Below are 21942 nucleotides of genomic sequence, written 5' to 3'. Positions count from 1 at the left end.
ACTGGGAAATAATGTATATGGAGTTGCGGTCATCTCCTTCCCTTCGGTTGTGGCTGAAGACATGTAACTCATGCAGTGAGGTCTCATCATCAGCTGTGGCAGCTCGGATTGATGCTTGCAGCTCCGCAAGTGATCTTCATGATTTAGCATTTATCTTCTTTGTTGCTTCATCTTTCAAGGCTTGACTTTCTCTAGTTCACTTTGCGCTTGTTGCCTTATCCTCTTTGCACTTGAAAACTCCAGCTCCGCCATTTCGATTTGCTCTTTGCTTCTAGTCTAGCCTTTTCGGCGTAAGTCTTCTCCGCAATGGCCAACTCTTTCAAAGCTTCCAATGCTGTTTCTGTAGCATTAGCAAGCGTGTTTGCTTCAATGTTCTCAACACTCTCGCTTGACCCTATCGATAGCTTCAATTAGTTGCGCGGTTCTCATTCTCATCTGAATTCACCATGTTGAGTGAGCGCTTGAGGATGGCAGAAGTTGAAGTCAAGATCATGTTGCAGGAAGGCGGTGGTGCCGGAGGTGGTCGAGGGGTAGGCGCCTGACTGTACAAGAAAACAGGCTCAGTTGACCTTGGCATTGGCAATCCAAGCAACGGCGTCCCCGTCGGGGCTATGCTAAAGTTTAAGTTGGTATACTTGATGGACTAGCACTTGGAGCTGTTCGAGAAGAGCAGGAAGGCAGCACTGCCGTCAGTATTCCGGTTGAATCGCCGAGCACTGCAAGAATCTTGGTGCTCAATGAAACTCTCCACTCTGAAACGAAAAATTGAGTTAAAAAGAGACAATAATAGTATCAAATGCTGAAACTAAGTCAAGGAAGATATCAAGCTTCTTCATGATGTAGGGGTTAGAAGGGAATAAACAAAGCAATATGAAATAATTAAGTACATATATAATGGATCTGTGACTAATTCACACAATAACTTTTGGTAATTGGTTTTAATTAAGCCGAACAAAAACTGAAACTTGAGAAATCAACAAGAAAAGAAAGTAGGGTTGAATACGAAAACAAAACTATCATAATTACTTGAAAACCATGTAGCTTGTGTTAATGAAAAGAGGGCAATGGGGGGCTTTCATAGCCAAAACGACCTGGAAAAACACGACACAGTACAAGAATGGCTCGAGTGCCACAGATTTTGAGATGAGCTTTGAAATAGACTGGACAGCATACCTTTGAGCACTTATCACAAACCACTGTTTTGCTTACTGTGTTTCCTTCTGAAATGCTTCTTTATCCAACCAGATCTCCCAAAGCATGGCAAGGTCATGGTGCAAACAGCTTGGCTCAGGGCAAACAATACTCTCTTTTCACCTCTTGGTTTCCCTCTTCAGCAACTTCCATGGCACCTTGTGCCTTCTCCTATGCATTTGAAGGTTCTGGTCTCTTTGGAACCCTTGGCTACAGATCTCACACACATACCTGTCAGATTCCAACAATGTTTTTGGAGACAAGAAACCATTCTGCATCTGGATCTATGTTAATTAACAAACATACAAAAAAAATCAATTCAATTAAGAAAAGGGTATTGTTTATATTTATCTTTGTAATTGTAATATTAGGTAAAGTTTGTTTATACCAGGGGTGCCTGCTGGCTTTCTTTTCTTTCTGAGTGACCCCATTTTCTAAAGGACTGAGTGGATCAGATGAAGAAGATGGAAGTGCAGAAGCACTTGTGGTGTAACCCACATATTGTTCGCTTGAAAAAGGACTATTTATGTTAATTGGAGATTGTTTAACCAGCTAATCAAGGTTTTGGGAGGTGTAAAATGGTGGAAAGCTTGGAAGTTGGAATAGTGGGGGAAAGGAAAAAAGGGTTCAAATTTCAGCTTTTGATAAACACAAGGACATAAAGAAGAAAAAAGCTTATATTCTAGAAGAAAGAAGAAGATGAAAAGCTTTTGCTTTCTGCAATGCTTTTTTGATTTTTACTGGTATTTTTGTGTTTCATTGACCCCCACCATTAGCAGGTATGGTCGAGAGGGCTTGAGGCAGGTGTTATAAAACTTTGGATACGATTATACTATAAATTCCGTATATTACAATAAAATAATATGAAATATGATAAGATAAGAGTATTAATAAGTAGAATTTACAAATACTATACGAATTTACAATGGAAACCCTCGCACAGGGCATGGGACAGAAACAAAGAAATCCTTCTACATGAAAACAAACATCCATTATTTCATATTCTCACAGTAATTTTGCATGTATTTATTATATATTCAGGCAATTCAGACCACACCCACCTGATCCATCCCTTCCTCACGTGATCTCTTCTTTGCTTCTATTTCCATGTATTCCATTCGCATTATGTTCATATTTGCTTTAGTTAGTAATCTATTTGTTCGTAATAAAAATTTTAGTTTCATAATGCCGCATTTAACCTTCATTATTTATATCTTTATAAATTGGCTTTATTCTTTTTGAATTAAATTTAATCATTAATTTTTAAAAAAAGTCAATTATTTAAAAAAAATAAAATTGTAATGAAACATTATTTTTAATATTGGCAAGATAACTACGTGACAGTCTACATATACTTATACTGATATGAACTATTGTTTATATCACGTCAATAAATAATTTAAAAATTATAAAATATAAAAATAAAAAGTCATTAAATTTTAAAAATAACATAAACAGTAGATGCAGTGCGATTGAAATGTTTAGAATGTATATTTTAGTCTATATCTTTGTTAAGAAAACAATTTGATTTTTTTTTTAAATTAATGATTAAATTTGACACTTTTAAAGGTTAAGAGTCAATTTAACTAAAAAGAGGAATAAGAATCAAATTAAAAAATAATATAAATGTTGAAAGCTAAATTGATATCATATTTATTAAAATAATTAAGGTGATATATATAAATATAATAATGCATTAAATTTAAATATAAAAATTATATCTATATTATCATCTATATTGTATTTTAACTATTTTATAATATGATACTATAATATGTCATATTTAATCAAATAAATAAATAGAGGAAAATATATTATTAATGATTAAGTAAAACTGAATTTAATCGACAACCAACTAGAACTACGATTTAGATAAGTTCATTTAATTTATAACTTTATAAATAATATTTGTTAATTTTCATATTTGATATTTATAATCTATTTTTATATGATATATTCATAAACAACCAACCAATTTAAACCTGATTATCACTGTTACTTTGTGGCAGCTTTTCTAAAGGTCAAAGAAGCAAGGATTAGTGACGTACAAGAAGTCTCTCTAATCATCTAGAGAAGACTTTATTTTCTACCTGAATTTGGTAGCCTTCCATATTATCTCTCCTGATTTTGCATATTTATTAAAATACAGAATATCCTAAAATTAGAAAAGAAAACTTTAATTTATTATGTCATTCAAAATTTTGTTCCTCTTCTTTATCTAGGTTGATAAAGAAATAAGTTAATTATTTATCGAATATTATATGCAGCATCTGTTGGAAGGAGATTAAACTAATGAAAATTGATAAGAAAAGATTGGGTTTGACATATAAAGCATAGAGGATATCGAAATAGTGCTTGATTTGGGTTTTGAAGTGGACAATAATGTACAAGTCAATAAAGGTAGGTGTCCAAAACTAGGTTTCAAGGTGTATTTCATTATGTAAGCAATCAAAGAAGGTGTAGACTTTGGAATGCTCTTCAATCTATAAGTAGTGGTGGTTCCGAGATTTTTCAAGTAGGCAAGAGAATGTTGTAAGAGGTGAATGTTTACTTATGTAGAAAGCTTTACGTGAACATCCTTTATGTATTTTTATATTAAATTTGTTAGTGTCAGTTCCATATTTCAGATGTAATACTAGTCGCAACTTGCTTTATAATTGAATTACTATGCAGCTTGTCATATTTGTTGGCATCTTTTTAAAAAAATATCTTGAATTTTTCATATATATCTTGGAAGATTTTTAACAACATTCTACTGGATTGGACCATGTGAATTTAAAGTCAGCAAGGCTCTTTCGAAAACCTTTAACAAGATCAAGTTTCCTTGATTATAGAGTGTTAAATCTAACATCAATAATGACAATATAGAACGATTGCAAAGTAAAAAGAAAAGAAAAATAAAACATATAGGTTTTATGTGGAAACCTTTTTGGAAAAAAATCATGGGTAGAGGAGGAGAAATTCACTAATGTTGAAAACTGAATGATACAAGAGGAGTTTTAACTACATCTATTTAAATGTTGAAAACCTTATTCTATTTTAATTACACCAGATCCCTTGTTTTACATTAATTTATTTAACAAGGATTTGGGTCACACAACTCTAACAATCTCTATCTTGGCACGAATTCTCAACGAATAAGTTCTTCATGATAACTTTCAATGAATAGTTCTCCACCTTTTCTACAAACCCCTAAAAGGGTATTATTCAATAATAAACACCAACCAAGTCCAAGCAATGCTAGTACAGGAAGTGACTTAGTATCATATCTGTAGGATTATCATGAGTACTAACTTTGCTCATAACAATATCACCACGAGCATAATTTCACACATAAAATTGATACGAACATCAATGTGCTTGTTCTTCATAAACATTTGATCCTTCGTGAGGATATGACACTCTAACTAACACAAAACAATGTATTGATTTGAAGTCTTTACTGATTTCACCAAAGAGTCCCTTTAACCAAATAACTTCTTGACAAGCCTCAGTAATCGCCATGTACTCGGCTTCAGTAGTAGACAAATCAATTGTAGTCTGCAAAGTGGTTTTCTAACTGATGCACAACTCCTAATAGTAAAGATATACATTGTGAGAGATCTTCTTTAATCAAGGTTTTCGGCAAAATTAGAATCAACATACTAATAAATCCATCTCTAGTTCTTCCAACTGTAAGCAAACATCAATAGTACTTGTAAGTATCTGAAATCCACTGAACTACTTTCCAATATTCTTTACCGAGATTCACCATGTATCTACTAACTGCACTAACTGCATATGAAAATTTGGATGTGAGCAAACATAGATACATAAGAGATCCACTGCACTAGAATATGGAACACGTGACATTTAGTCAATCTCATCATCTAATTATAAGATAAAATGATGAAAGCCTGAAGTGGCCTGCTCATGGAGTACTAATGTAACACCCCGAACCCGAAACCGACACCGGAGTCGAACACGAGGTGTTAACTGACTTTAACCCCTTATAAAATTTATTTTCCAGACACTGCCCAATCTGTGTACTAGTCGTTTTAAAAATCATATCTTGAGTTCGTAACTCAAAAATCAGTTTCGTAATTTTTCCCAGAAACTAGACTCACGTGCCCATCTATGTATTTTTTCTAGAATTTTTGGTCAGGCCAATTAGTACAGTTTATTAGTCAAAGTCTCCCATGTTGCAGGGGTCGACTACACTGACCTTTGCCCATTACGACTTGGATATCTCCTGCACGGGGTTCAATACTGATTCCGTTTGTTTCTATGAAAACTAGACTCAGAGAGGAATCTGTACATATATGGTACGACCCCTAATTATCTCTGGTTAATTTATAATGAATTTCCAAAGTCGGAGCAGGGAATCCAGAAACCGTTCTGGCCCTGTCCCACAAAAATCTGATTATCTCTTAATATACTGCCCATATGATCTTTTCGTTGCTTCCTCATGAAAACAGACTCATCGAGCTTCGATTACATAATTTATTCATCAATTAATTCCACTCCTACTATTTTTAGTGATTTTTCAATCTCATGACACTGCTGCTGCCAGCATCTGTTACGAAAGTAACTAGGTCCATTTCATGCCTACCCTTGATCCAACTCAATCGAACATTTGTGCCATTTTCGCATGGCTTAAAGTTTACATGCCAAAGTTCAAACACAACGTAATAGCTTATACATGCCAAAATGTTCTTCTAAGCCAACTAAGAAGAAAGTACCAAAACTTGCTATCCGGTGTGATGACTTCGATGACGGCCTGACCCCGCAAAAATAGATGAGTCCAAGCAACCTATAATGGGTGACAAGGAAACACCGAGTGAGTTTATAACTCAGTAAGTCATAAGCAATGCACTACCATCCATCAATAACATTATCACAAGAGGAAACAAATGGAACGAGACAATTTACTCCATCCATACCGAACCATACCATAGTTCCTCCAACCTATCGATTCAATTTCATATCAATTCATGCATTCACTTCCATATACTCATCAATAGGACATTGAAGCATTTTCATAAATCAATTTATTTTCGTTACAATCAAACGACTAAACGGCCTTTCACCCATCCTACGATAAATTTTATGTACGTGACTTCAAGTATATTTGTCACATAGGTTCAAACTTACCGAGCTCAACACCAAGTATAAGCATAGCACCTATTAGCCATGTACTCAAGACACTTACCCGATCCGCTGTCCGCGATCGACTCAATAGTGTCGCACACGTAGTGTCCATAATGATTCACGAATGTATATTGAGTCCGCACACTCAGTGCTATATAATCAACTCGCACACTTAGTGCTACGTAATCAAATCGCACACTTAGTGCTACATAGTCAAACTCGCACACTTAGTGCCGCATGGTCAATTCGCACACTTAGTGCATCATATTCATTTCGCACACTTAGTGCAACATAGTCAAATCGGACACTTAGTGCTGTACAATTTAATCCCGCGCACTTAGCGCCAATCTCATGGTCATAAATGGTTATATCCGCACGTTTAGTGCCGAGATCAACAACTCAGTACATCTTACCTCTTTTCTTTTCATTCAACAATTTCATCATCACATACGTACATGCATATATATATATGTATATTTATTCATTCCATTCAGCATCAATACATAAACATTATGACCATTTGAAATAATACCAACTACATGCTTAATGACTTACCTTGTGTTGGGTAAGACGGTTCCAACTCGGCTACTCAGTGATCTTTTCTTTGCCTTTGCTTGATTCTCCTCCTTTAGCTCCTTGAGCTTAATCAATAATTCACTAGTTTAACCATCTTGTTAAACATTCATAATTCAATTACACATGCATATGTATGTTTGTGTATTCGGCAACCATCCACACTAATTACCCATTTAGTCGATTACACACATAATTAAAGGTAACATCACGAATGGCATACTTATGTATATATATATGTATATATATATACTTCGGAATGGGCATCACAATTAGATTTAACACCACCTTCATACTCAATTAGATGGCCGAATGCATGTGTATATGCACAATGTCAACTATAACATCATGTAGATCCACATATACTACATTTCTTATGTTCCACATCTTAATGCCCATTATACATAATCAAATTTAACATCATCTATATATTTACTCATATGGCCGAATATACATACCCCCATATAATATCATTTTCATTCCATTTAACACTTAATTCATCATAAATTTCCCCCTTTGCTCTCTTTTTTTTCTTCATGGCCGAATGCTCCTTCTACTCCTTTTACCTTCACAAAGCATGAATTTCATCATCCAACTTACAAGCTTACAATCTCATGAAGTTTAACCTCATGGTACCTATCAAACTCTCACTCATTAGCTTCTATCATAAACCTCCAACAACACCCAATAAACATATACTTTGGGGGTCTATGGTAGAACCAAGAAAGGAACTCATAGATATCAAGATGTGAGCAACTACCATTATTCATCTAAGTTTAGCATGAAACACAATCATCACCCTTATTAATCTTTTATAGCCGAAAACCATACTCACCCCAAAATCGAAATTTCAACATGGTTTACAAAAATCACTTGATAACTCACTCAATATCAACTAAAATTCAAAAGCTAGTACAAACTTCCTTCTTAATAGTGACCTAAGATGACCGATTGCTTCACTCCCTTCTTCTCCTTTCAATTCGGCCAAGAAGAACCAAAGAACACAACTTGTTTTTCTTTCTTCCTTAGAACATTCGGCCAAGGGGAAATGAAGAAAGATGGACACTTTTTTTTCTTTGTTTTCTTTCTTACTTTCACGGCAATGGGGAGGGGAAGAAACAATTACACACATCCTTTCCTTTTTCCATTTCTTTATTCCCCATACTTCTTATTATATTTTATCCTACATACCTCACTAGGCCAACATGTTCCCAACATGTTTCCACCCATATCATGGCCGGCCACTACATATTAGGGAGGGGGAATTTGACATGCAAGTCCCCTTTTTCTTCCACATGCACTAATAGGTCCTCATGCATTGACCTATCACATTTTAAAATTTTCTCATATAAGTCCTATTGACTAAATTCACATGCAATCGACTAAATCGAAGCTTGAAATTTTCACACATTCATGATTACATATTCTAGACAATAAACATCACATTCAAACCTTTCGGTGACTCGGTTTAGCAGTCCCGAAACCACTTCCCGACTAGGGTCAATTTTGGGCTGTTACAACTCTCCCCCACTCAGGAAATTTTCGTCCCCGAAAATCTTACCGGTAAATAGGTTTGGGTATCGTTCTTTCATCGAGCTCTCGGTTTCCCAAGTAGCTTCCTCGATCCCGTGTTTGAGCCATAACACCTTTACTAACGGAACCCTTTTGTTTCGCATCCCCTTCACTTCACGAGCTAGGATATGCATCGGCTCTTCTTCATAACTCATATCAGCCTGCATTTCAACCTCCGACGGACTAATTATGTGCGAAGGATCAGATCTATAGCGCCGAAGCATCGAAACATGAAAGACGTCGTGAATCTTTTCAAGTTCAGGGGGCAAAATCAATCTATATGCAACCGGCCCCACTCGTTCGGAAATTTCGTACGGCCCAATGAATCTCGGGCTCGACTTGCCTTTACGGCCAAATCTGAGTACCTTCTTCCAAGGTGACACTTTAAGAAACACTTTATCTCCCACCTGATATTCAATGTCCTTTCGTTTTAAATCCGCATACGATTTTTGACGATCTGTGGCTACCTTCAGACTTTCGCGGATTACCTTTACTTTTTGTTCGGCATCTTTAATCAAATCAACTCCGAAAATTTTACTTTCACCAAGCTCGGTCCAAAACAATGGCGTACGGCATTTACGACCGTACAAAGCCTCATAAGGTGCCATCTTAATACTTGATTGAAAACTATTGTTGTAAGCGAATTCAATCAAAGGTAAATACCGTTCCCATGAACTACTGAACTCGAGGATGCAACATCTCAACATATCCTCAAGTATCTGAATTATCCGCTCGGATTGACCATCGGTTTGGGGGTGAAAAGCGGTGCTAAAATGCAGCTTGGTACCCAAAGCTTCTTGCAATTTCTTCCAAAATCGTGAGGTGAATCTCGGATCTCTATCCGACACGATAGAAATAGGTACTCCATGTAATCTCACAATCTGATAGACATACAATTCGGCTAGTTTATCCAATGAAAGATCCGTACGCACGGGGATAAAGTAAGCCGACTTAGTCAGCCTATCAACAACAACCCAAATCGCATCCTTCTTACTTGCGGACAATGGCAGTCCGGACACAAAGTCCATTGTGACTCGGTCCCATTTCCACTCGGGTATCATGATCGGCTGAAGTAACCCTGAAGGCACTTGATGTTCCGCTTTCACTTGTTGACATATTAAACATCTCGAAACAAAGTCAGAGATGTCTCGTTTCATACCATGCCACCAAAACCGACGTTTCAAGTCGTTGTACATTTTCGTGCTCCCCGGGTGAATTGACATTCGGCTACAATGGGCTTCGTTCAGAATCATCGAAATGAGTTCCGAATTCCTTGGAACACACAAACGACTTCTAAACCTCAAACAACCATCATCATCAATCTGAAACTCCGATTCCTTGTTCGGAACACACTCAGCTCGTTTTGCAACCAATTCATCATCGACTTTCTGAGCTTCACGAATTTGATGAGTCAATAATGGTTTGGCTTTTAATTCAGCTACTAACACATTGTCAGGTAGAACAGACAAGTGTACATTCATCGCTCGCAAAGCAAACAGTGATTTCCGGCTTAAGGCGTCCGCAACCACATTAGCCTTTCCCGGGTGGTAATCAATGACAAGCTCGTAATCTTTCAACAACTCAAGCCAACGTCTCTATCGCAGATTCAAGTCTCGTTGAGTCATCAAATATTTGAGACTTTTGTGATCCGAAAACACATGGCACTTCTCACCAAACAAATAATGTCGCCATATTTTCAATGCAAACACAATGGCGGCTAGTTCGAGATCATGGGTCGGATAATTTCTCTCGTGTGGCTTCAATTGTCTCGATGCATAGGCCACAACTCGACCTTCTTGCATCAATACGCAACCCAACCCAAGTAGGGATGCGTCACTATAAATGACAAACTCTTTACCCGATTCGGGTTGCACCAAAATTAGAGCTTCAGTCAAATGAGTTTTCAGTTGATCGAAGCTTTTCTGACATTTCTCCGTCCATTCGAACTTAACATCCTTTTGAAGTAGCTTCGTCATTGGTGTGGCTATCATCGAGAAACCTTTGACAAATCGTCGGTAATAACCGGCGAGTCCCAAAAAGCTCCGAACCTCAGTAATATTTCTCGGAGGTTTCCAGTTAAGTATGGCTGAGATTTTGTTCGGGTCAACGCGAATACCCGATGCGGATACCACATGACCCAAGAAGCTAACCTCTCTTAACCAGAACTCACACTTACTGAACTTCGCATATAACTGCTTATCCCGCAAAATTTGCAACACTAATCTCAAGTGTTCAGTATGTTCGATCTCATCTCTTGAATAGACCAAGATGTCATCAATGAACACAACTACGAACCGATCCAAATATGGTCTGAAGATCCGATTCATCAAATCCATAAATACTGCAGGGGCATTAGTGAGCCCGAACGGCATCACCAAGAACTCGTAGTGACCGTACCTCGTTCTGAAAGTAGTTTTGGGTACGTCCGAATCTCGAATCCGCAACTGATAATAACCTGATCTCAAATCTATCTTTGAAAACACTGATGCTCCCTTTAATTGATCAAACAAATCATCAATACGCGGTAACGGATATTTATTCTTTATCGTCACTTTATTCAGTTGACGATAGTCAATGCACAACCTCATGGTTCCGTCCTTCTTTTTCGCGAACAATACTGGTGCACCCCAAGGTGAGAAACTTGGTCGAGCAAAACCTCTATCCGTCAATTCTTGCAACTGAGATTTTAACTCTTTTAACTCGGTTGGTGCCATACGATACGGAGCTATCGAAATCGGCGTAGTCCCAGGTACAAGCTCAATACCAAACTCTACCTCCCGAACAGGTGGTAAACCCGGTAACTCTTCAGGAAAAACATCCGGGTATTCACAAACCACCGGCACCGACTCGGGTTTCTTTTCTAACTCCTTGTCATCAAGTACATACGCGAGGTATGCTTCGCACCCTTTCCTTACATATTTCTGGGCCAACATTGCTGATATTACAGCTGGCAACCCCCTTAAGTCCGCAGACTCAACTCGGATTATTTCGTTATTTGCGCACCTCAAATCGATAGTCTTGCTTTTGCAATTCACAACCGCATCATGCGTGGTTAACCAATCCAAACCGAGAATAACATCAAACTCGTCGAACGGCAAAAGCATCAAATCGGCCGGAAAACAGGATTCTCGGATTATTAGAAGGCATCTCTTACACACTTTATCAACAAGTACGCATTGACCCAAAGGGTTTGACACTCGAATTACTAGCTCAGTAGACTCAACAGGTAGAGTCTTACTGGATGCTAAGGTTTCGCATACATATGAATGAGTAGAGCCAGGGTCAATCAATGCAATCACATTAGTATCAAAGAGAGTGAAGGTACCAGTGATGACGTCGGGGGAGGATGCCTCCTCTCGTGCGCGAGTGGCATATGCTCTAGCAGGAGTACGGTTCTCGGCTCGATCGGCCGTATCAGAGGCCCCCCTCTGACTACCACCCCTGCCTCCTAAAATTCTCGGTGGTCTACCTCTAGATGTCACCCCACTAGGTCTTGCACCTTGAATCTTATTCTTCTCATCCAGCTCCGTGCAATCTCTAATAAAGTGGTCCTTCGAACCGCATCCGTAACAGGCCCTGCTAGTAGACTTGCCCCAACATTCACCTAGGTGTCGTCTTCCACATTGGGGACATTCAGGTTTCTCGTGACGATTATTGCCCACACTAGCTACCGAAGTAGCTCGGGAGCCCATCGATGGTCTTGCCCTGATGGAAATTCCCGCAGTCGCCCTCGACTTATTAATGTCCTCCCTGAACTTCTTTACAGCTGAGAACGGAGCTTTACCCGTCGATCTTTTACGATAATCTCTAGCTTCAAATTCAGCCTTCCTCTTCTCCTTTCCAAGTTCTTCCGCCTTGCAGGCTCGTTCGACTAGTGTTACGAATTCTTTTATTTCCAAAATACCCATTAGTAGCTTTAAATCTTCATTCAATCCTTCCTCGAATCTTTTGCACATAGCAACCTCATCAGCTACACACTCCCGGGCATACCTACTGAGTCTTACGAATTCATGTTCGTATTCAGATACAGTCATACGGCCTTGCTTGAGTTCCAAGAACTCCTTACGCTTCTGATCAATGAACCGTTGGCTAATAAATTTCTTTCGGAATTCCGTTTAAAAGTAGTCCCAAGTTACTCGCTCGTTCGGGACTATGGAAATCAAGGTCCTCCACCAATAGTAGGCTGAGTCTCGCAACAAAGATACAGCACATTTTAGACATTCGTCGGGTGTGCATGACAATTCATCGAACACCCGAATGGTGTTATCAAGCCAGAACTCGGCCCTTTCGGCATCATCAGTTACTATGGCCTTGAACTCCTCGGCCCCACGCTTCCTAATCAAGTCTACAGGTGGCTTACTCAGCCTCACAGGATCAGCGACTGATGGCATTACAGGCTCTTGGGGTGGATTATTCAAATTTGGGAATTGTTGGACAGCCGGGTTGGTTCGGGCATATTGCGCGACCCACTCATTCATCATGGTAAAGAAGGCTTGTTTAGCCCCTCACCTTGATTATTCACAGATGACTGAGGTTCAACAGGCGGCGTCCCTTGTGCAGGAGCAGCCGCTACGCTCTCAACGTCATCCGCTAGGGTTCTTTCTTCACCGGGGTCCATTTACTTATCAAAACAAAAACATTTCAACCGTCAGAAGTCATCACACATTTAAACATTAACATTCGGCATGTATAGCTAGACTCATACGCGCTATGGTAGTCCTAGAACCGACTAAACCATAGCTCTGATACCAATCAAATGTAACACCCCGAACCCGAAACCGACACCGGAGTCGAACACGAGGTGTTAACTGACTTTAACCCCTTATAAAATTTATTTTCCAGACACTGCCCAATCTGTGTACTAGTCGTCTTAAAAATCATATCTTGAGTTTCGTAACTCAAAAATCAGTTTCGTAATTTTTCCCAGAAACTAGACTCACGTGCCCATCTATGTATTTTTTTCTAGAATTTTTGGTCGGGCCAATTAGTACAGTTCATTAGTCAAAGTCTCCCATGTTGCAGGGGTCGACTACACTAACCTTTTCCCATTACGACTTGGATATCTCCCTGCACGGGGCTTCAATACTGATGCCGTTTGTTTCTATGAAAACTAGACTCAGAGAGGAATCTGTACATATATGGTACGACCCCTAATTATCTCTGGTTAATTTATAATGAATTTCCAAAGTCGGAGCAGGGAATCCAGAAACCGTTCTGGCCCTGTCCCACAAAAATCTGATTATCTCTTAATATACTGCCCATATGATCTTTTCGTTACTTCCTCATGAAAATAGACTCATCGAGCTTCGATTACATAATTTATTCATCAATTAATTCCACTCCTACTATTTTTAGTGATTTTTCAATCTCATGACACTGCTGCTGCCAGCATCTGTTACGAAAGTAACTAGGTCCATTTCATGCCTACCCTTGATCCAACTCAATCGAACATTTGTGCCATTTTCGCATGGCTTAAAGTTTACATGCCAAAGTTCAAACACAACGTAATAGCTTATACATGCCAAAATGTTCTTCTAAGCCAACTAAGAAGAAAGTACCAAAACTTGCTATCCGGTGTGATGACTTCGATGACGGCCTGACCCCGCAAAAATAGATGAGTCCAAGCAACCTATAATGGGTGACAAGGAAACACCGAGTGAGTTTATAACTCAGTAAGTCATAAGCAATGCACTACCATCCATCAATAACATTATCACAAGAGGAAACAAAATGGAACGAGACAATTTACTCCATCCATACCGAACCATACCATAGTTCCTCCAACCTATCGATTCAATTTCATATCAATTCATGCATTCACGTTCCATATACTCATCAATAGGACATTGAAGCATTTTCATAAATCAATTTATTTTCGTTACAATCAAACGACTGAACGGCCTTTCACCCATCCTGCGATAAATTTTATGTACGTGACTTCAAGTATATTTGTCACATAGGTTCAAACTTACCGAGCTCAACACCAAGTATAAGCATAGCACCTATTAGCCATGTACTCAAGACACTTACCCGATCCGCTGTCCGCGATCGACTCAATAGTGTCGCACACGTAGTGTCCATAATGATTCACGAATGTATATTGAGTCCGCACACTCAGTGCTATATAATCAACTCGCACACTTAGTGCTACGTAATCAAATCGCACACTTAGTGCTACATAGTCAAACTCGCACACTTAGTGCCGCATGGTCAATTCGCACACTTAGTGCATCATATTCATTTCGCACACTTAGTGCAACATAGTCAAATCGCACACTTAGTGCTGTACAATTTAATCCCGCGCACTTAGCGCCAATCTCATGGTCATAAATGGTTATATCCGCACGTTTAGTGCCGAGATCAACAACTCAGTACATCTTACCTCTTTTCTTTTCATTCAACAATTTCATCATCACATACGTACATGCATATATATATATGTATATTTATTCATTCCATTCAGCATCAATACATAAACATTATGACCATTTGAAATAATACCAACTACATGCTTAATGACTTACCTTGTGTTGGGTAAGACGGTTCCAACTCGGCTACTCAGTGATCTTTTCTTTGCCTTTGCTTGATTCTCCTCCTTTAGCTCCTTGAGCTTAATCAATAATTCACTAGTTTAACCATCTTGTTAAACATTCATAATTCAATTACACATGCATATGTATGTTTGTGTATTCGGCAACCATCCACACTAATTACCCATTTAGTCGATTACACACATAATTAAAGGTAACATCACGAATGGCATACTTATGTATATATATATGTATATATATATACTTCGGAATGGGCATCACAATTAGATTTAACACCACCTTCATACTCAATTAGATGGCCGAATGCATGTGTATATGCACAATGTCAACTATAACATCATGTAGATCCACATATACTACATTTCTTATGTTCCACATCTTAATGCCCATTATACATAATCAAATTTAACATCATCTATATATTTACTCATATGGCCGAATATACATACCCCCATATAATATCATTTTCATTCCATTTAACACTTAATTCATCATAAATTTCCCCCTTTGCTCTCTTTTTTTTCTTCATGGCCGAATGCTCCTTCTACTCCTTTTACCTTCACAAAGCATGAATTTCATCATCCAACTTACAAGCTTACAATCTCATGAAGTTTAACCTCATGGTACCTATCAAACTCTCACTCATTAGCTTCTATCATAAACCTCCAACAACACCCAATAAACATATACTTTGGGGGTCTATGGTAGAACCAAGAAAGGAACTCATAGATATCAAGATGTGAGCAACTACCATTATTCATCTAAGTTTAGCATGAAACACAATCATCACCCTTATTAATCTTTTATAGCCGAAAACCATACTTACCCCCAAAATCGAAATTTCAACATGGTTTACAAAAATCACTTGATAACTCACTCAATATCAACTAAAATTTCAAAAGCTAGTACAAACTTCCTTACCTTAATAGTGACCTAAGATGACCGATTGCTTCACTCCCTTCTTTTTCCTTTCAATTCGGCCAAGAAGAACCAAAGAACACAACTTGTTTTTCTTTCTTCCTTAGAACATTCGGCCAAGGGGAAATGAAGAAAGATGGACACTTTTTTTTCTTTGTTTTCTTTCTTACTTTCACGGCAATGGGGAGGGGAAGAAACAATTACACACATCCTTTCCTTTTTCCATTTCTTTATTCCCCATACTTCTTATTATATTTTATCCTACATACCTCACTAGGCCAACATGTTCCCAACATGTTTCCACCCATAGCATGGCCGGCCACTACATATTAGGGAGGGGGAATTTGACATGCAAGTCCCCTTTTTCTTCCACATGCACTAATAGGTCCTCATGCATTGACCTATCACATTTTAAAATTTTCTCATATAAGTCCTATTGACTAAATTCACATGCAATCGACTAAATCGAAGCTTGAAATTTTCACACATTCATGATTACATATTCTAGACAATAAACATCACATTCAAACCTTTCGGTGACTCGGTTTAGCGGTCCCGAAACCACTTCCCGACTAGGGTCAATTTTGGGCTGTTACAACTAACAAGCTTGGCACTCTGCATATTGAACCTGCAAAGAACTTTCTCAATGTACCCTTTCTAACTTAGGTACAATTTACATGCTTTTCTATCTCTGAGAATCTCCATCCCAAATATCTTCTTTGCTACTCCCAAATCTTTCATGTCAAATTCTTTACAAAGTTGGGCTTTGACTTTCTTATCTCTCATTTATCTTTGGCTGCTATCAACATGTCATCAACATAAAGGAGTAGATATATAAATGAACCATCATTGTTTTTGTTAAAATAAACACAACTGTCAAAGCTATTTCTTTTGAAATCACGAGTAGTCATAAATAAATCAAACCTCTTGTACCACTGCCTTGATGACTGTGTCAGCCCATAAAGGGATTTTTTTAGCAAGCAAACAAACATAATCTTCCTTTTCTAAGATTGAAAAACCTCTGGTTGTTGCATGTAAATATCTTCCTCAAGTTCTCCATGTAAGAATGTTGTTTTTACATCTAATTACTCAAGCTCCAAAATCATACATGACCACAATTCCAAGTAAGGCTCGAATCGAACTATGCTTCACAACTGGAGAAAATACATCTGTGAAGTCTACACCTGAAATCTGATTGTAACCTTTCGCTATAAGCCTTATTTTATATCTAGGTTCTTCAACTCCTGGAGTCCTTTCTTTCTTATTGAACACCCATTTACAACGAACAACCTTTTTACCCTTAGAAAGCTTCACTAGGTCCTATGTTTTATTCTTATGGAGCAATTCCATCTTCTCTTACATAGAAGACATCCTCTTTCCTGAATCTTCACAGCTAACTGCCTCGAAATAAATAGAGGGCTCTTAATTTGTATATATATCTTCAGCCACTTTTAAAGCATAAGCAACTAGATCAGCTTCGGCGAACCTCTTTGGACGTTCAATTTCTCTTCTAGCTTTGTTCTTGACAATAGAATATTATGGTGAAAAAGCAACTCTATTCTAAGTTTCTGTACTAACTTGAGGAGTAACTTTGTTGTAAATCCTAGATCAATCTGAAGCTCCATCTGCTTCACATGTGTGTTTCAACTTTGTCGGTCTTTATTGGAAGAGTCTTTAAGAGATAATTTAGACAGCATAACAGTTTCATAAAAAATAACATCTCTGATAATTACAACTTTCTTCGTTTCAGGACACCATAACTTATACCATTTAACACCAACCTTATAACCAAGAAAAACATATTTAATGTATCTAGGTTCCAATTATTCATTATCAATATGAGCATATGTAGGACACCCAAAAATCTTCAAATCAGAATAATCAGCAAGATTACCAAACCATACCTCTTGTGGAGTCTTTTTTTTGATGGCAACAGATGGAAACGGTTAATCAAAATTTATGTAGTAAAGGCTGCTTCAACCCAAAACGACTTTGGTAAACAAACATTCGACAACATCCATCAAACCTTTTCCATGATTGTTTTATTCATCCATTCTGCAACGTCGTTTTGCTGTGAAGTATGGTGAGTTGTCAAGTGTCTCACGATCCCTTCTAATTTGCAGAATTCATTAAACTCATAATAACAGAATTCCAAGCCATTACCTATGCAGAGGTGTTTTATTTGTTTTCTTGTTTGCTTCTTGATCATAGAATTCCAAGCCTTAAATATGGAAAACACATCACTTTTTTCTTTAGGAAAAACACCCAAACTTTTATGAAAAAAATCAATGATCGTCAACATATAATTAGTACCACCCCTTGAAGGCACTCTAGTTGATCCCCAAAGATCATTATTATTTAAATATTTACGAGTCAAGTATGATATTAAAATAAATGTTGAATTGGTAATTTATGCTATTTGAGGGAACAATTAGGTTCAAGTGGTATGACCTTAAAGTCAAGTGGTTTTAAAAAATAAAGTATCTGGACCTCATTTCTATAAACTGAGCCGTAAGTATTTTATTAAATATTTATGGAGTGTTATTAAGGTCGTGTTAAAGTTTCATTAAGAAATTTTAGTGTTTAGATAGTTAATTAATTAAAAAAGACTAAATCGTAAAGAATGTAAAACTTAATCACTATTAGATTTGAGTGATTAAATGACTTAATGAATATAAATGGATGGTTTAATATGGAAAAATAATGATAATTGGTGATAGTGGACGGAAATGTGGTTGATTATTAAGTTATTATTTGAATTGTTTTATTAATTAATGTTTAAAGTATTAAAACATTAAAACGAAAGTAAAAATGGATAAGATTATCTTATTTTGTTCCTTCACAGAAAAGAGAAGGAAGAAACGCCATTGAAAGAGCCATGGAGTTTCGAAAAGTTTTCTTTCTTTGCATGGTTGTGCTATTGAGGTTCGTTTTTAATAATTTTTATGTTTTTGAGATCGTTGCAACTAGGTCCAGTGAACCTGAGGATCAATTCGTAAAACCGTTAAAATTTAAAATTTTTTTCCATTAAAGATTTGAGTTTTTTAAAAAATATTTATGGAGGATTATGAAGATTTGTTGTTAAATTTGATTAATTTGTAAAGTAATTTTTAATAATTTAAATGTTTAGGGATTAAATTGCTAAAGTAATAATAATTCAAGGACTTGAAGTGAAATTCTTACAAATGTGGGCTGTAATGGAAGCTATTAACATTCGGGTGGTATGGGTTTTCAATAAAATTGGTTTATTTTCATGATTCGGACTTAGGGACTAAATTGAATAAAAATGAAAAGTTGAGGGTAATTTTGTAAAAAATTCAAAAAGGACTAAATTGCATAAAATGGATTGGTTTTACTATTTGAATTAATGAATTGAATGAAATTATTAATTTAGATCAAGAATGAGTGGAAAGTCGAGAAGAGAAATTACCAAATAGCCCCTGTACTTAGCCATTGCTGCAATTTAGCCAGGTAAGTTCGTATGTATGGATTTTTACATATCTATATATACATAATGTTACTGCTGATTTATGAATGTATATATATATGATTTTTAATATGTGGGTTGGAAATTGAAATACTATAACTGAATATAAGGTGAGAAATGATTTATTTGAAAAGTATTGAATCTTTATGAAATATGTTATATATGATTTTGGAATGATTATGAATTTGCTACAGCATGTGTATTGAGAACTATGGAAGTGCCTCTGATTCATGAAAGTTATAATTTTATTAAAATGCACGTTTGGACATAGTAAGTGATTAGGATATGATTGGCATCCAATACGGTTAGTATGCGCACTTGTACGTGATTTGCACTTCGGTGTCCCTGTATACTACTCGGTGTCCCTATTGGCACTAGGTGCCCCTGTCTGTACTTTGGTGCTTCTGTTATGCATCTATGATGCCTCTAGTGTGGTGTCGCTACCCGAGTATCCGAGTCAAGTTACTAGTTCATCAGATTGAATGTTAATGGAATTTATAAATTTATTTATGTGCTTAAAGGTTAATGGATAGTCAAGATATTAGTAAATGTTAAATGTTCGATGAATTACTTGATCGTATGTGAGTATAATTATATTGATGATGTTACAGTTAAAGATAGACATTTATACACATATATGAATGAGTTTGGATTGAATTATTATAGTATAGGAAGCATACGATGAACCATTTTTAGTACTAATCTTGTAAGGGCTTCGTAAATGATTAACATATATGATTAATATTTATTTAGTTTTCACATTGTTTAGTTTTCACATTTTCCATACAAGTTACCTGATACGGTTACATTGGCTCAAAGCTTGCTAAGCTCGAAGCTTGTTACAATCCATCGACACGAAGACTTCTAGGCTCAAAGCTTGATTCATTCCACCGGCACTAAGACTGCTAGGCTCAATGGCCTGATTCAATTCACCGGCACTAAACCTACTAGAGTTTTGGTCCGATAATATATATATCTAGTACAACTCAATTTCATCATTAATCTCCCCAAATCAACATCCAATAATTATAAACACTACATATATTAGTGTACAACAAATACTAAGGAATTTAATTAGATCATAATTAAATATCATATGAACTTACCTCTGTAGTGACAACTAGTATCCAACGTCTACTCAACTATTTTTCCCTTCCCATGTTTATCTACTGAACCGCTTGTTTCTTGATATGCAGCCCCTTAATTAGCCAAATATTAAACTTCCCGAAATTAAAATTTTTCTTTCTCCTTTCAGTCAAAACCTGAAGGAACATGATAATGTTCCTTTACTTTTGTTTTAATTAAAGTTTATTTTTTATTATTAAATTAACCTTTGATAATTAATCAAATTCCCTTAAAACTAAAGTCACAACTGTCCACCCAATATAAAATGTGTCTAGTTGCCATTTTAGTTCATTAGTTTTTATTTCCATAACTATTTAACTCATTTTACTAATACAACTAACTTTTACAACCATTATAATTTTGTCCTTTTTACATAATTAATTGTCTAAACATTAAAATTTCTTAACCAGATTTTTATACGACTTTCACTCGACCATTTCTATTAAATTAAATAATACAAATCAACTCACTAACCGAAATTATGGTCCCAAAACCATTGAAAAATAGACCATTACATTTAGAATCGTACTTTCAGCTTTGTACTTTACCCTTTTGAATCAAGAGAACTTGCCAAAATCAAATTTCTCTTCAATTCTAATACATGTAGTACGCCACTAAGTGTTCAAACGACTCCATCAAACATTTAATTTTGATTGTTCCAATACCTGTGATTCTATATGAAACATTAAGTCTCATGAAAACTACACATTCAGACATTGTTTCATATGTTGTAAACCAATCTCAATTGGGATTCATATGGAAGGTGTAACCAAAATCGAGGGTCCACTCCTCTCTCACTTTAGATTTGTAGGCAGAAGCAACTAGGAGTTCACCATCACTGTAGTCTTTTACAACATCAGCTTCACCAGATTGTTCTAGTTGTTTTCACTTTTGATTTGTTGCCTCCCTTTTGATCTTGTTCTACAACTTATAGCACTCATAATTACCTCAATTGACAATAAAATACTGTGCCCTTTCTTCTTACAGAAGTTACAGGTTTTACCTCTATTTAAAGATCTTAATCTACCCTTAGATTTACTATAAGGATTTCGTTCTTGTGTAGATTTACTATAAGGATTTCGTTCTTGTGTTCTCCCACAATTATCATCAATATGTTCTTCTCTCCCACGAACAATGAGACCCTTTCCCTAAGAGTCGGATTTAGCCACAAGATGATTCATCTTATCATACGAGGTTAAAAATGTAACAGCCCAATTTATTACCCTAGTCGGAACAGTGGTTTCAAGACCACGAATATGAGTCAAAAAATATTTATTTATTATTTATCTATGTTTTGAATGCATGAATTTGGTTGGCGTAAAATTTTGTTTTTAAATTTGTAGCATTTGAATGCCGATTTATTGAATAGGGTCTAAATGCATAACATTAAAACTT

The 21942-nt window shown here is 36.6% G+C and overlaps 1 pseudogene; it reads right to left on the bottom strand.

Moving 5' to 3' along the window:
* Positions 1-215: 215 nt before the first annotated feature.
* Positions 216-2309, bottom strand: LOC121228942 (zinc finger protein SHOOT GRAVITROPISM 5-like; annotated as a pseudogene).
* Positions 2310-21942: the final 19633 nt, after the last annotated feature.

Source organism: Gossypium hirsutum, chromosome A05 (genome assembly GCF_007990345.1).
Source record: "Gossypium hirsutum isolate 1008001.06 chromosome A05, Gossypium_hirsutum_v2.1, whole genome shotgun sequence".
NCBI classification, from domain to species: domain Eukaryota; kingdom Viridiplantae; phylum Streptophyta; class Magnoliopsida; order Malvales; family Malvaceae; genus Gossypium; species Gossypium hirsutum.
Note: the sequence above shows the minus strand (reverse complement) of the source record. Positions and strands in the feature narration are given on the sequence as shown.